The following is a 16,265-nucleotide window of genomic DNA, read 5'->3' as shown; positions in this document are numbered from 1 at the left end:
CCGTATGCTCTTCTGCCACTTAAGAAAAAACAATTTTTTTCTTTTTTTTATAATTTTTTATTTTTTTATAAACATATAATGTATTATTAGCCCCAGGGGTACAGGTCTGTGAATCATCAGGTTTACAGACTTCACAGCACGCACCATAACATGTCGCTCTCGGCCCGCAAGAACGACTCGGAGACTCACGTAGCGGCGAACCTTCTTCTTTAATCGCTTTTTTCTTTCTCTCCCTCTACCCTTGGCGCATGGGTTTTTATACAGGCAGTGTTAACCAATCAAAATGCAGTGCTCATGCACCTCCCGCGAGAGTGGACCTAAATGAACAATCATATTCAGTCCCTTACAGCTCTTATAATGGGCCTCCTGTACTGGCTCCCTACATCTCCCCCTTTTTTATTTATTTATAATGGCTGAGATCGTGCCTGTCTTAAGTTGCCAATCCTCAGCACACATGCTTACCCGTCATCGGGTACTCTCCCTGGTCGAAGAGCCCCTGTCTTAGGTTGCTATGGTGTGGGATCAGTCTTACCCGTCTTTGACTACCGATCTAGCATACTTAGCCATATATGGGGGGAGGTACCAGCTTCAAGAGCCATCATGGCTTGAACCATGAGGTGTTATTGTCGTTGATTGCGACAGACACGGCCACACACCCAACGTAACATTAGTACGTTAGCTGTGATTAAGAGAACAGCCATGGCACCAAGTCCGGCCCACTGTTTGAGGAACGAAACAGATTGCTGTAACATTTTTTTTTCCACTCACTAACAGGTGCAATAGTTACTTTGGTAGAATATATGGATATAATTTGAGCTCGTAATTGCCTAGTTAAATTTTAAAATTGACAGTTCCAGGTACCATTAAGCATATTTCCTAACTGTCTAGAGAGGTTAGCTGCTAAGGATAAGTTGTTATGAGCTATAGGGGTGATACAAAGTCCAGCCATATTATGTATGCATCCTATTGACACAATTGACTCTAGGATATCAAGTTGTTCCTGTACAAAATCAACCCTTTGATTTACAATAAGGATCCCAGCATGCAAATGTCCGTTAATTTGTTCTTGCGTAGCCAATGCTTCAGCGACCATTCCTGTGACATTGTTGAACGTGGTGGCTGTCTGTACCGAGGTTGTCAACGCTACCACGGCAGCAGTAGCAGTGGCGGCGGATGCTGCAATAGCTGCAATAATGGCTGCTGTTATTCCAAAGTCTCGTGTATGTCGAAGCAGCACCAGCAGGTTGTCGGGGTTCACCTGTACTGGCATCGGGATATACGTCGGTATCTTGGCTATTACTGCCGAGTCTCCCACCGTGGCGTTCCAACATTCTGATAGCAGACAATTCTGGGACTCACAAGAGAGACTAGATGACTTGTTAATAGTAGAAGCATTAAAAACTATGAAGAGAAAGGGAGCTCTAACACAGACGGGCGTTGGTGAGTAACTTACGTGCTTAGCTGAGGTGCAATTGCAAGTAACATTTGTTTCAAATCGAGAGCCTACGTGATAGTTGTACGTACAGTTACGCCATGTAGACCCATGAATAAAGTGAAGGCTTTCCAAGCCTGTACATGCCTGTGCAGCGTTGCAGAGCAGCCACCTATCTAGAAGGTGAGCTGATGCGCCTTGCGCCGGGTCTTGGTAGGTATAATTATAGCCAAAAATGGTGGAGTTAGAGTAAGTGAGGATTTTAGGACTGAAGGAGAATCCTGTTCCCACCCAAACTCCTGAGAGGCTACTATGGCAGCCACTCGTGCAGTGCAGCTCGCACAATAGCAGGCCTTGGTGCAGCAAGGTTTATACGGAGGAGGCCCCTCGTAAGGTGGCGCTGTTGGGGCTGGGCGCGTGGGCACAGGATCTAAGTTATCTACCACTTCCGTCTTTGTTTGTAACTGCACCATAGCTCCTTCTTCCGCTTTTAATTTCAGCTGCGCCATAACTTCCCCCTGCATTTTGAGCTGCGCCATAGCCTTTTTTAGCTTTTCCTCCTTTTTTGCAAGCTCCTTTTGCATCTTGCTCACCTTTTGGCTTTTGGGCGATTTCCCTCCTCTGCTCCTTTCCAAAAACCAGGGAGCCGTTTGTCCCACTTCTCTCAAAAACAAATGAGCTGTTTTATTTTTTAAAGGAGTAAGGATATCAGAAAGTGGCCCCAGCATTTTATATGTGGCCATCTCGTTTCCCATACCGGAAAGCTTTACTCTCGTCCTTATCCTAGGAACTTTGCAGCCATCTCGTTTCCCATCCCGGAAAGCTTTCTACGCTCGTCCTCGACTTGAGGAACTTTCCCTGTCACTAGACAGAAATAGGTGCACTCTTTACCTGATCGTCGCCGACTCCATGCGTCTCTCACGATGAGATTCCCGGGTTTCGGCACCACTTGTCGCTCTCTGCCCGCAAGAACGACTCGGAGACTCACGTAGCGGTGAACCTTCTTCTTTAATCGCTTTTTTCTTTCTCTCCCTCTACCCTTGACGCATGGGTTTTTATACAGGCAGTGTTAACCAATCAAAATGCAGTGCTCATGCACCTCCCGCGAGAGTGGACCTAAATGAACAGTCAATCATATTCAGTCCCTTACGGCTCTTAGAGTAGGCCTCCTGTACCGGCTCCCGACAATAACACATACCCTCCCCAATGTCTATAACCCCACCACCCTCTCCCTACCCCGCCAACCCTCAGTTTGTTTTGTGAGATTACGAGTCTCTTATGGTTTGTCTCCCTCCCGATCCCATCTTGTTTCATTTATTCTTTTCCTACCTCCCAAACCTCCCATGCTGCATCTCCACTTCCTCATATCAGGGAGATCATATGGTAGTTAAGAAAAAACAATTTTAAAAAATAAAGAAAGGGGCATGTGGGTGGGTCAGTTAAGTGTCTGCCTTCAGCTCAGCTCACAATCCCAGGATCCTGAATCAAGCCCATGGCTTGACTGAGCAGAGAGCATGCTTCTCCACCCACCCCCCCAAGTAAAAGCATAAATAAAATTCAAAAGAAAAAAAAAGGAAAGAAAAGGAGAGGAAAGGAAAACAATGATCTCTAGTGTGTTTTTCTCAAATCTTAGCTACTGCTCTTAATTTAATAGCTGAAATGTGTAAATCTTTTCAGCAACTTCCATATTCAAAGTTGACAGTCTGAAAGACAAACCTGATGTCTCCTGACTCTGAGCCCTCCAGAGAATAAATTGGAGTTCTCCTTCAACTACACCGTCCTTTACACAAATGGCTGTATCCTTGAGTTACACTGATACAGTTCTACATCTTTTCACCCATTCTCCTTAGGAACCAAGACACAAGAGAGGACCTGGAGGACCTGACAGAGAAAAGGAAATCAATAAGGAACTAACACGGGGCACCTGGGTGGCGCAGTGGGTTAAAGCCTCTGCCTTCAGCTCAGGTCATGATCCCAGGGTCCTGGGATCCAGCCCCACATTGGGCTCTCTGCTCAGCGGGGAGCCTGCTTCCTCTTCTCTCTCTGCCTGCTTCTCTGCCTACTTGTGATCTCTGTCTGTCAAATAAATGAATAAAATATTAAAAAAAACAATAAAAAAAAAAGGAACTAACAACAGTATTTCAGATGATGAATGATGGGATGCAGATTGTGGTGTGGAGATAGGAGAGGACAGATGCAAAAGGTACCTGGAGATCACATCGATAGGACCTGGTGACTGGGTGTAGGTAGGAGAGATAGAAGGAAAGAGGACGATAAATCCCTCATTTTCATTTGGGCAGCTGAGCTGATCAAGGAAATACAGAAGTAGAAACATGCAGGTCTTTAGGGAAAGGTCATCAGTTCAATTCTTAACATATTGAGTTTCAGTTGCCTAAAAATATCCAGTTAAGGATGTTCAGGTAACAGTTGTAGACACAGGGCTGGGACTTAGGGAAGAGGGAGGTGTAGGTTGGTGACAACAAGCACATAGGTGTTAGAGAAAGTCACAACTCAGTATAAAAGATAAATGGGCCAAGGATGGAACCCTGAATAATAGGCACATTCCAAAAGAGGAAGAGGAGAGCACAGACTGAGAAGAAACTACTAGAGAGATAGGAAGAGAACACAAAGTGGTAATACAGAGTAGGGAAAATCAAATACAGTTGACTCTGAAACAACCAGGTCTGAATGGCACAGATCCATTTATACACAGATTTTGGGGGGGGGGGTAATTACAGTACAGTACTATAAAAGTATTTTCTTTTCTTTAAATTTTCTTGATAACACTTTCTTTTTTAAAGATTTTGTTTATTTGTTAGATTGAGAGAGACAGATAGAGAGTGAGCACAAGGAGGGGGAACAGCAGGCAGAGAGAGAAGCAGATTCCTGCTGACCAGGGAGCCTGATACAGGCCATCCCAGGAGGCTGAGATCATGACCTGAGCTGAAGGCAGACCCATAAACAACTGAGTTACCCAGGCATCCCTTAATACTTTCTATGCTTCACCTTACTTCAGTGTAAGAACACAATACATGATATACAAAACATACAAAATATGTATTCATTTTTTAAGATTTTATTAATTTATTTGTCAGAGAGAGAGCACAAGCAGGGGGAGTGGCAGGCAAAGCAGGCAAGGGAGAAGCAGGCTCCCAGCTGACCAAGGAGCCTGATATGGTACTCGATCCCAGGATACTCAGCCAACTGAGAAACCCAGGTGTCCCCAAAATATGTGTTAATTGACTAGGTTATCAGTAAGACTTCTGATCAACAGTAGGCCATTAGTAGTTAAGTTTTTGTGGAGTCAAGTCATATAAATTTTCAACTGTGTGGTAGGTAGTTCCCTGATCCCTACACTGTTCAAGGGTCAGCTATAGTTTTAAGATGGAAGAGGCCAAAAGCATCAAATGAAACAGAAAGACAAAATAACTGAAAAGCATCTAATGAAATTGGCATTAAGGAATTATTGGTAACTTGCACAAGAAATTATTTTGCTGGAATGGTGGGAACAGACTCCAGGTACAACAGTTGGGAAATGATTGGGGGTGAGGAAGGTGAGACATTGAGTGCAGAGAGGATTTTGGTCATGAAAAGAAAAAAAAAAGGATAAGTTAGTGGCTAGAACAGGAAAGGAACCATGACAAGAGTTTTGTTTTGGTTTTCAATATGGAAGACAATTGAGTTTATTACTACGCCGAGAAGATTGACCCAAAGGAAAGAAAGACATTGAAGCTAGAAAACAAAAAGATAATTGATAAAAGCAGAGAGGATGACAGGGGATTCAAGTGGAAGGAGTACCCTCCAAAAATATGGCTTTCTCATAGAGGAGAGAAAAGACAGATATTAATAAAAATATTTTACTCAGGCAAGCGGAGCAAGATGTTGACCGAATTCATGTTTCTTGGCTTTTAATCATGGTAATCAAAATGTGGTCTGCAGACCATCTTCATTAGAATCACTTGAGGTATATGTTTATGAAGAATCCCAGCTGCTATCACCCAGAGAATAAGGTTTAGGAAGTTTGGGTTGGTGCTCAAAAATCTGATCTTTAAACGAGCTCTTATACCCGCCCCCCCCCACCCGCCGACCCTCAAGTAATGCAGATGCCCCGTAATTGTTGAGAACCCCTCCTTTCTTTTCTCTGTGAAATATCAAGGACAATACAATGCTTCCCAATCAACTACAGAAAATATTCCCTCTGCCTGCCACCTAGCAGCCAAGACATGGACACGTGGCCTAGTTTGACACCTGTGTATGCTCCCATATATGACTTTGAATCTTAAGGGAGTGAAACAGAATTCAGTACTGTACTTCTCAAAAGCATAGTCTGGGGACTAGAAGCATCACCTGAGAACTTCTTAGAGGTGTGAACTCTCAGGCCCCATTCAGACCTACCAAACCTGTACTTTAACAAGACCCCCAGATGGCTCAGAGGCACATTAAACCACAAAATGCAAGAAATCTCAAGAGGTTCTTGTCTCCCTGACCTGCAAGGTAAAGAAATGGGTTGCATTGGGGGACCTAGGTGGCTCAGTCGGTTAAGCATCTAACTCTTGATTTTGGCTCAGTTATGACCTCAGGGTAATGAGATCAAACCCCATGTCAGGCTCCTCGCTCAGCACAAGTCAGCTTGAGATTCTCTCTCTCTCTCTCTCTCTGCCCTTCTCTCCACTCATGCTCTCTCTCACTCAAATAAAGAAATAAAACTTTTTAAATATTTTTAGAGATTTTATTAATTTATTTGACAGAGATCACAAGTAGGCAGAGAGGCAGGCAGAAGGGGGGGAAGCAGACTCCCCACTGAGCAGAGAGCCCGAAGCAGGGCTCGATCGCAGAACCCTGGGATCATGACCGGAGCCAAAGACAGAGGCTTTAATCCACTGAACCACCCAAGCACCCCAAGAAATAATTTTTTTTTTAAAAAAAGAGAGTTCAGCAGTAGCAACAGACAATAGAACATGTAGCACGACTTCAGTCGTTGGTTCTGTTCTCCGGTGTTCTTGGTTCTTGCCTTTACTGGTCATCTACTCATATTAATGCAGGTAACACCAAACAATCACAAAATCTCGGCAACCCACAATAAAAAGTGCTGTTTCTCGCTCGTTTACCAGCTGGTCGTCTGGAGATCTCGGTTTCAAGCTGCAGTGCATGAGTTGGCTGGGGTGACTTAAGTCCACAAGTCTTTCATTATTTGGGACCAGCCCATTACTCCAAGAATGCTTCTTCCATGAGGGAGGTAGGAAGCTCTCAAAGGTGAGTGGAAACACAAATGCCTCTTAAGGCAATAGTCACACTCTCACTTTCTCCCACACATCACTGCCCAAAGCACACCACATGGCTAAATTCGACATCCCATATCTCCTATAGAAGTTGACAGAAGACAGGAAATAAATACCACCCCTTTTTGAAGCCTGGTTTCCAGCTTTCCCACTGGTTCTATGAGTCTCACAATATCCTTCTAGTAGGTTCCTTTTCTGCTGAAGTTAGCCAGCATCAGTGTCTGTTGTCACTTGAAAACAAAACCTGTCACTGATCCACAGAAGGAAGTGTAGGCCAGATAGGGAAGAAGGTAGACAGCCCCAGGATGTAGCTGTCAGCCTCAGAGAAAAAGCACCGAAAGATTATATGCACAAGACGGTTAGATGAATAAAACGATAAATGGAGAAATTGAAGGTCTTGACTAGAGACCAAAATATTGCAATTGTAAAGGTCCAAGATGTAGCTACAGGAGTTTAAAATGTCCGAGCTATGGCTACAGCAGAAAGTTCCTGAAACAAGTCTCCCCATGTATTTATTTAAAATCCCCTGGGATAGAAACAGCTGAATGATAAAGAAGGTCCATGCCACATTCTTTCTGCACATTATCCAGATAAGCCACCAGGAGGGCCATATGGACATCAAAGGGACAGGTGGGGGGCTCCTGGGTGGCTCAGTCCTGTAGAGCAGCTGAGTTTTGATCTCAGTTCAAGTCACAATCTCTGGGTCCTGGTATAGGTCCTGGTATAGTGGGAGTTGACTTGAGATTCTCTCTCCCTCTCCCTCCCACTCACTCCCTTTCTCTCTCTCTCTTTCAGATAAATAAATAAAATATTTTTTTAAAAGGAGAGCAGCAGTACCTGAGTGGCTCAGTCAGTTAAGCATCTGCCTTCAGCCCAGATTATGATCCCAGGATCCTGGGATCTAGCCCTGTGTCTTTTCCCTCTGTCTGCCTCTGCCCTATTTGTGCATGTGCTCTCTCTTTCTTTGTCATATAAATAGATAAATTTCTGGAAGGGAAGACCAAGGCTTGTTGAGCATCAAACACTATGATGGGTATTTAAGATTTTATTTATTTATTTATTTGATAGAGAAAGACACAGCAATAGAGGGAACACAAGCAGAAGGAGTGAGGGAGGGAGAAGCAGGCTTCCTGCTGAGCAGAGAGCCCATGTTGGGCTTGATCCCAGAACCCTGGGATCATGCTCTGAGCGGGAAGGCAGATGCTTAACGACTGAGCCACCCAGGTGCCCCTAGGATGGATATTTTTTAATAATTGCCTCTTCCAATCTTCACAGCAATTCAACAAAGCATTTTACAGATGAGGATATCAAGGTTCAGATAAGTTAAATCATTGTCTCAATATAACCCATCCAGTGAGACGAGGCGCAATATAGCTCTAAGCCCGATTTGTCTGACGACATGGTCCATGACCTTCCTGTTGAACCAAACAGTGTGGAAGCTCCCAGGGGGGCAGCAGGAGCAGGCACAGCACAAGGCCTAACCTTGTTGTAAGTGGAACGTGGGAAACTGTCAACTTCCCTTGCAGGAGCTGCAAGGACAGCTGTAACCTCGGGAGCAAGCTAGGTGTCAGTTAAGGATTGGTTGAGGTAAGAGGCTGTGAGGCAGGGAAGTTTGTCTACAATTTCAGCACAGGTTTGGAGGAACGAGGTCAACATTTCAGGAAAAGCCAAAGAAGAGTTTTTTTTAAATCTTTCAAAATATATTTATTTGACAGAGAGAGCGTGAGAGAGCACAAGCAGGTAGAGAAGCAGAGGGAGAGGGAGAAACAGGCTCCCCACTGAGCAAGGTCCAATTCAGGGCTCTCTGGGATCATGACCTGAGCCAAAAGCAGACACTTAACCAACTGAGCCACCCAGGCGCTCCTAGCCATAGGAGACTTGCAGAAATACACAGATGAAAGCCCTGCAGCCAGGGAAGATTCGAAGAGCTTGCATTCTTGTATGTGGCTGGAGATGAAACTTCAAGATATGGAACTAGTTTCCATGACAGACCATTCTCTACAGGGGAAAAAGAGTGATTGATCCAGTTAAAAAATTAGAGTATTTCATGTCTTTATTCAAAGTTCTGCAAGAACTTTCAATCTCATGCAGAATAAAATCCAAAATCCTAATTAACCATGGTCTACAAGCGCCTACCTGATCTGGCCCCTACCCAGATCCCTCCAGATCTAAACTCCTGCCCATCTTTCTTGCTCACCCATTTGAGCCATGCTGGCCTCCTCACTGTTCCTTAATATGCAAGCCCACTCCCACCTAAGAGCCCGAGCATCTGCTGTTCCCAGGGCCTGGAACACACTTCCACCAAATCTGCTTGCTTTTTCAGAGACCCCTTCTCTGATAACCCAATATACTCACCAAAGCTTTCTTTCACTTCTTGCCACTCAACATTTATTTGTTTGCTTATTGTCTCCCCCTGCTAGGATACAAGCTGCACAAGAGAATAGATTTCATCTGTTTTGCACACCACTCTGTGCCTAGTGCCAAAAACAGCATCTGACATATACAGTGGTTCTTGGTAAACATTGTGGAACGAAGTCAATGAAGATTGCATTGAACTGGCTGGTCAAAAGATTCTGAATAGAACTTCAGTATAAATTTGGTTTTGCTGGAACTGATAAAGATGTCTGCCTACCAGAGAACATTTAATTTACTTTTCCAGCTGGCGTCTGGAAGTTGACTATAACTTGCAGTTGACTTCTGGTGGCAAACTCTCCCTTAGGATGAGTCATTTCCACTGATGGTTAGATCAATCCATTAATAACTTCATTTTCATGGTGCTTTTATATTCAGAAGAATAAATTACAAAAGTTAGTATATGGCATATGTAGACACAAATTTTGTTTTATAGATGCATATGTTTGTCTCTGTGTGTATTCGTATAAAAGAAATTTATATATGATAAACCAGCGAGGATAACTGGGAATATGCAAAACATTTCTATTCCTGTGAGTACAAAATTTCTGTCTCAACTCATGGATCACCTTGATGGTTGCTTCACTGTTACTCCTCTAACTGGTTCTTTCACAAACTCTATATAATATCTCAATTGGCCACAGATACTTCAAGCACCACTGGATACTTTGGGTCATCAGAGCTAGATGCCAGAGCAGTTCCAACAAGCTGAAGTTTTTTCTTATTCTGGACTTGACTCAAATCATGTAACCCTTCAAGGTTACTTTGTCAAGGGGTTGGAGTACAGGTTACTCAGTAAATGACATTGTCTCAAAAATCCAGAATGAGGGGCGCCTGGGGTGCTCAGTGGGTTGAGCCTCTGCCTTTGGCTCGGGTCATGGTCCCAGGGTTCTGGGATCGAGCTCTGCATCAGGCGCTCTGCTCAGGGGGGAGCCTGCTTCCCCTTCCCTCTCTCTGCCTGCCTCTCTGCCTACTTGTGATCTCTGTCTGTCAAATACATAAATAAAATCTTTTTTAAAAATCCAGAATGATCTGCTATATATCATATCTTTCTCTTAAAGGTACAGATGAAAGATGGATTATTTTTGTCATTGTTGTTGTTTGTTTTTCTGACTACTTATTTTTTAATTTTGAAGGTAACAACTCCACATGCCCCAGGCCATTGGATCCCCAGACACTTCCCTGAAGTGATACCTTGGAATTTTTGTGAGATTCCCCAGCCACTTTCTAGTATGTACATATTTTATCAGAGAACTAAGGATAATTGCTACATCTTGCTCACTAGTTGTATCAGAAGGGATGTCATCAATTTATCAGAGCAAAGTAATATCCAATAGGATGGTGAATAAACATAAAGACCAAATTATGATCCAATGCTAAACTTAAGTAGTGCCGAGCCAAGAGAATATACAATTGACCTTGCAGGTGAAAGCAATTTCCTCTTCAAGTCTCCGCTTATTGGGCGATAGAAAAAAGATGAATAGCAGTCTATGGTATCAGGGGCTGAGATGATTTTTCCTCCAGGAAAGAGATCCCATTTGAATCAGCAGCTACAATTGAAGTTACCACTTGATTAAGCTTATCATTATCCAAAAACATTACCCAAAAAGGTGATCTCCAGGAACTTCCATTTGGTCCTTTCTACCATAATAGACAGGGTTTCATAGGTCAGAGAGCAATGTATATGTGTAATCTTCTACCAGAAGCTAAATATTTCCACTCCAATTATAAACTCAGGAACTAAGAAAGTAAAGACAGGATGGGTTTGAAGATCCACTGGACCTCTATGAGGAGAATGATAGCCAAATCTTCATCTCCTAGCTCTTCTAGGCCCCATCCTGACTGATAGACCACAGTGGAATTCCGATTCCTTAGGGATTCATTCTGGCTCAGAGCCAGTAACTAATAATTCCTGGGAGGTCTGGATATATTTTTTTCTTTCCTCAGGCTAAGTTACCATGGTAAATAAGGACAAGTCTTTCCAGGGAAGTCTAGGAATAAGATTTATCACATGGTCCTTCCTCAAGTGTTCCTGATCTCTCCTTCCGTCAAGGGGCCCTGGGACACTGAACTGACTCAGAAATGGGAAAAACGTAAGAGGCCATGACTCTTTATTGTGACGGCTTAAGTTAGGATTCTTTCTGTACACCTAAAGTTTGTTTTTTTTTTTTTTCCCAGTTATACGATTTAAATAGAACCTTAATGGACTGCCTATTTTGGCCCTGAGTATCCCATGTTAGCCACCATCAAAATTTCCTATAGGTCAAACTATTCTGATTACCATTCTAGTTCCGCTACCTTTTACGGTAGCCATGCTCACCTCTGTTGGGTAAGTGCCGCTCTATAGCCTCCACCATTCTGGGATATGATTATCTCCACTGAAATCAGGAAGTACATTTCAGTAACAGAATATCCCCCCTCATCTCACTCTACAGGGGACAACTATCTGTACCTTGTGAAAATATAGGGCTCTTCTCATTAGTATATTTTTCTATGCCATAATGAGGGAAATGTTTTCTGAGCCTTCTTGGCTCAGGAAAGGGGTGAGTGAATGATAAATCCACATTTAATAAATCTACTCAAAACTTCCAAACTAGGGGCGCCTGGGTGGCTCAGTGGGTTAAAGCCTCTGCCTTCGGCTCAGGTCATGATCCCAGGGTCCTGGGATCGAGCCCCGCATCGGGTTCTCTGCTCAGCAGGGAGCCTGCTTCCTCCTCTCTCTCTGCCTACTTGTGATCTCTGTCTGTCAAATAAATAAAATCTTTAAAAAAAAAACAAAAAAACAAAAAACCTTCCAAACTACTAAAGTCTCTGGATTTTTCTATATCCTATCAAAGAGTTTCTGGTATCTCAACTTCATATGTCAGACTCCACAACAGGCTTCCAACAGCTGACCAAGGAGATAGATCCTCTAAAACTAAGCAAATTTAGGCCATGGTAAAATTGTGTCCTTAATCGCTTGAACTCCATGCCCACATATTTTATCCATGTCCTATTGAAATAAATTAGCAAAATGTTGCAGTTCTTTTACTAAGTAATGTCTGACTTTAATTGATCCCTTGGGACATAACATGACTCATATGTCTGGATGTAATGAGAGGGGAAAGGGGTATGAGGAGAATTGGCATCCACTTGCAAGGCAACTATCTCATGTGAAGTCATAAGAAGGGCTTCAAGCAACAGCCAAAGGCAAGGAGACAGTATTCTATTGCTATCAAAATGGGCTCAATGAGGTTTGAGGTGCTTGGTATCAGCCAGATCCCGAATTTCCCCATTCCAAATTTCACGTTACCATTCTTTCCCATTCCATGCCCTAACTTTTACCTAAAAGATTAGACAAGGCTGTGGGTTCAACCTATGTTAATCCAGCAGTCCAATGAACCTCAGCCATGTGAGACCACATGAAGAGATTCTTTTAGGGCAGTCACAGGAACTCCGTGGTTCTCTAACCACACCTTAAGGCAAGAATTTAAAACCCTGAGACTTCCATTTTCTTTCTTTAAGCACAGTTAAAAATAGCCAGACTCAGCCACAGCCTTTATATTCTGTATGCCCTTCACACGGCCTATCACAGTAACCAGTTTGATCACTAAGGCATTGTCTTCAATATGGACTGTACTCCATGTAACCACAGATGACAGTTAAAGTAATTGCTCACCCCTGGGCACCATGTGCCATGCCAGCAACCCATCTTCTGATGTTAAACAGATCGTCACAGCTTCCAACTACAACCAGGTCAGACAAACAATCCCACCTCTCCATCTTATTAAGGTACTACTGCCTGCAATCACAACCAGCACTGGTCAGAGTTGTTTGTTTTAGCCTACAGATTTTACTTCAGCATGTTTCAGTTGAGTGATTTATTATAGAATATTATCTATAAGAATAGACAAGAAATTGGCATGATAACACAGCCAGGAGAAACAGTCAGCCTCACCATGGAAGGTCCCAAGGGAAAGCCTGCAGTTACCACTACCTTTTATCGACATGTACGAGGCTGGGGACAAGAGAACAGGAAGGATCACCAATATAGCTTCCCCCCAAAGATCAAATATTCCCACTGCCTGATACTTCCTATATCACTCACTTCTAGCATCTAATACTGCACAGGCGTATTTACTTGGGTGAATTGTTCAAAGCCTGGGATATTGTTGTTTTAATTTTCCATCCTCTCTCTTATGGGAAAGTAGACTAGAAGTGAGAAATGGATATTGAATGACTCAGTCTTCATTCCTCCAACAATCAGGAACACTTTTTGCCCAGCAAATATACTCCTGGAAGTCTATCTCACAGAAACAAAAGCACTCACATGTGAAGATCTATGTAAGAAGGCTTATTACAGATACTTTTGTAAGCAACAAAAATCCATAAACAAAGAAAAGGCCCAACACAAAGAACATGGTTGAATTCATTAAAGTCATGTAGATCTCTGAGCGCTATTTTTTTTTAAGATTTTTATTTATTTGGCAGATAGAGATGACAAGTAGGCAGAGAGGCAGGCAGAGAGAGAGGGGGAAGCAGGCTCCCCGCTGAGCAGAGAGTCCGATGTGGGACTCGATCCCAGGACCCTGAGACCATGACCTGAGCCGAAGGCAGCGGCTCAACCCACTGAGCCACCCAGGTGCCCTCTGAGTGCTATTATTATAAAGAAACAGCGTTCTTCAAGGTGACCAGGAAGGATTTCCTCAGGATGATTTTGACTGAGATAAATAAGATAAAGACAAATGTATATTATGTGATCTTGTTTTTGCTTAGAAAACTAAAAGAAACTGTTTATATAACGCATATGTATGTATGATTATATGACTATAATAAAAACCATAGAAGAAATAGGCATCAGGTTTAGAACATAGGTTATCTGGGGAGATATAGAGTGATACGTGTGTGAGGGAAGGGAGAACTATACCAAGGGAAAAAGAAAAGAAAAAAAAATCTACATTTGAAAATTGTGGGATGGATTCTGGGAAGGGGGCCTCAGCAGCACCAGCAAAGATACTCAATCTCAACAAGTTTTCACTTAAAAAACAGCAGAACATCTAGATAGCAAAGCCAAAGCACGTGGACAATATTCATAGCTAAGCTTTGGATTTGCCAGATTCAGCAAATGAAATTGCAGAATTCCCAATGAAATTTGAATTTCAGATAAACAATGAATAATTTTTTAGTATAAGTATGTCCCAAATATGGCATAAAAATAAACAGACGAGACCTGAATGGGGGAGGGGAACTGTGCCAGAAAAATCCCAGAAAGCAAGCCACCATGTTTTTGAACACTATACGAAAACAACAGAAGAGGGAGCTCTACGAAATTAGAAAAGCTTTTCTGAGCTCCTTTTTTTTTTTAAGTCCCTGAAAACTAATTTCACGCAAAAATAAGAAAGAGAATAGTATCAAGGTCAAATCCCACACAAAATTACTACAAGAAAAAAGAGAATACAGAGCAGAATAACATCCCAGAAGACAAAGCATGCCAAAAAGACCTGCCCACAAAACATGTAAAAATCGTAAATTACTATTTCAAAATGAATATCATGAAGAAAATAATAGAAAAAAAAAAACACACACACAGGGGCGCCTGGGTAGTTCAGTTGGTTAAGCATCCAACTCCTGATCTCAGCTCAGGTCTCCATCTCAGGGTGGTGAGTTCAAGCCCCTTGTTGGGCTCCACAATAACCATGGAGCATACACTAAAAAGCCCAATCTTAATCAGAATTAGAAAAATTCAGAAATGGGGGCATCTGGGTGGCTCAGAGGGTTAAGCCTTTGTCTTCGGCTTAGGTCATGAGCCCAGAGTCCTGGAATGGAGCCCTGCATGGGGCTCTCTGCTCAGCAAGGAGCCTGCTTCCCTCTCTCTCTGTCTGCCTGATGCTCTACCTACTTGTGATCTCTCTTTCTCAAATAAATAAATAAAATTCTTTAAAATTAAAAAAAAAGAAAAATTCAGAAATGAGGTGATGGAATTCAATAAAGAACAAGAATCAAAAGGAAGAATCATTTCAGAAATGAAGGCAAAATTACAAAGAATAAACAACGGATGAATGGATAAGGAAGATGTGGTCCATATACACTGTGGAGTATTATGCCTCCATCAGAAAGGATGAATACCCAACTTTTGTAGCAACATGGACGGGACTGGAAGAGATTATGCTGAGTGAAATAAGTCAAGCAGAGAGAGTCAATTATCATATGGTTTCACTTATTTGTGGAGCATAACAAATAGCATGGAGGACATGAGGAGTTAGGAGAAGGGAGTGGCGGGAAATTGGAAGGTGAGGTAAACCATGAGAGACTACGGACTCTGAAAAACAATCTGAGGGGTTTGAAGTGGTTGCGGGGTGGGAGGTTGGGGGAACCAGGTGGTGGATGTTAGAGAGGGCACGGATTGCATGGAGCACTGGGTGTGGTACAAAAACAATGAATACTATTATGCTGAGAATTTAAAAAAAAAAAAAGAATAAACAAGCAAGTCAATGCAACTCAAGAAAAATAGAAAGTGAAGAAGAAAAAAATTGAAGACCAACAAGAAAGGAAGAGAAATAAAAAGGAAAGAAGGAAGGTAGAGGAGCTCAAACACACAGGTAATAGGAATGCTTAAGGGAGAAAACCAAAGCAAGGACATAGAAAAAATAGCTACACCCTATGGATTAAAAATGAAACAAAACAAACAGCAACAAACAAAATTTTCCTAAAAATAAAAAAGACTTAAAACTGCATATTGAAAGAGCATATCATATAGCTGAGATTATTGACCTAGAACAACCAAGACCCCAACATATTCTAGTAAAATTATTGGTCTTAAAAGAAAAAATTAGGGGCGCCTGGGTGGCTCAGTGGGTTAAGCCGCTGCCTTCAGCTCAGGTCATGATCTCAGGGTCCTGGGATCGAGTCCCACATGGGGCTCTCTGTTCGGCAGGGAGCCTGCTTCCCCCTCTCTCTCTCTGCCTGCCTCTCTGCCTGCTTGTGATCTCTGTCAAATAAATAAATAAAATCTTTTTTAAAAAATTAAAAGTCTTTGACATCTAGAAAAAAACAACATGTGACTTTTAAGGAAAAGAAAATTAGATTATCATCAAAATTTTTTTAATTTAAATTCAATTAATTAACATATAATACATTATTAGTCTCAGAGGCAGAGTTCAATG

The sequence above is a fragment of the Mustela putorius genome, unplaced genomic scaffold, assembly GCF_011764305.1.
Source record: "Mustela putorius furo isolate JIRA1106 unplaced genomic scaffold, ASM1176430v1.1 tig00000281_pilon_pilon_pilon, whole genome shotgun sequence".
Classification (NCBI taxonomy): Eukaryota; Metazoa; Chordata; class Mammalia; order Carnivora; family Mustelidae; genus Mustela; species Mustela putorius.
Note: the sequence above shows the minus strand (reverse complement) of the source record.